The sequence below is a fragment of the Adelges cooleyi genome, unplaced genomic scaffold (genome assembly GCF_023614345.1).
Source record: "Adelges cooleyi isolate 19-005CV unplaced genomic scaffold, UGA_ACOO_1.1 ACOO_flye_CR_arks_rails_tigmint_CR_PRNA_167, whole genome shotgun sequence".
Lineage (NCBI taxonomy): Eukaryota > Metazoa > Arthropoda > Insecta > Hemiptera > Adelgidae > Adelges > Adelges cooleyi.
Window position 1 is genome coordinate 348,358 of NW_026095824.1, and position 387 is coordinate 348,744.

Below are 387 nucleotides of genomic sequence, written 5' to 3' on the forward strand. Positions count from 1 at the left end.
TATTGTCAGTTTTATTTGTATCATTTACCTAAAGTTGTTCCTAGTAACTTCGTTGTAGTTTTTACATTTTTTTTCTTATGAAAATATTTTAACAGAATACCATATGATATCATTTTTTATAACACAATAAATACCGATCGATAAGATGTTAACAATTATGTAAACTTTTGTAAATTTACAGATGGACTGCATCATTTTTTTTTTACTATCCAAAAAGAATAGTCATTTTAATTATTCTGGAAAACGTCCATTGTATTATGTCATAGTTCAATTGCACGACCATCCCAAATATCGTTCCTGTTTCGAAATCTACTACAGTTATCTACATCGTCAAATTTTTAATTCTAAAACATCGTGACAAATTTTTGCTCGGATTTAGAATTAGTG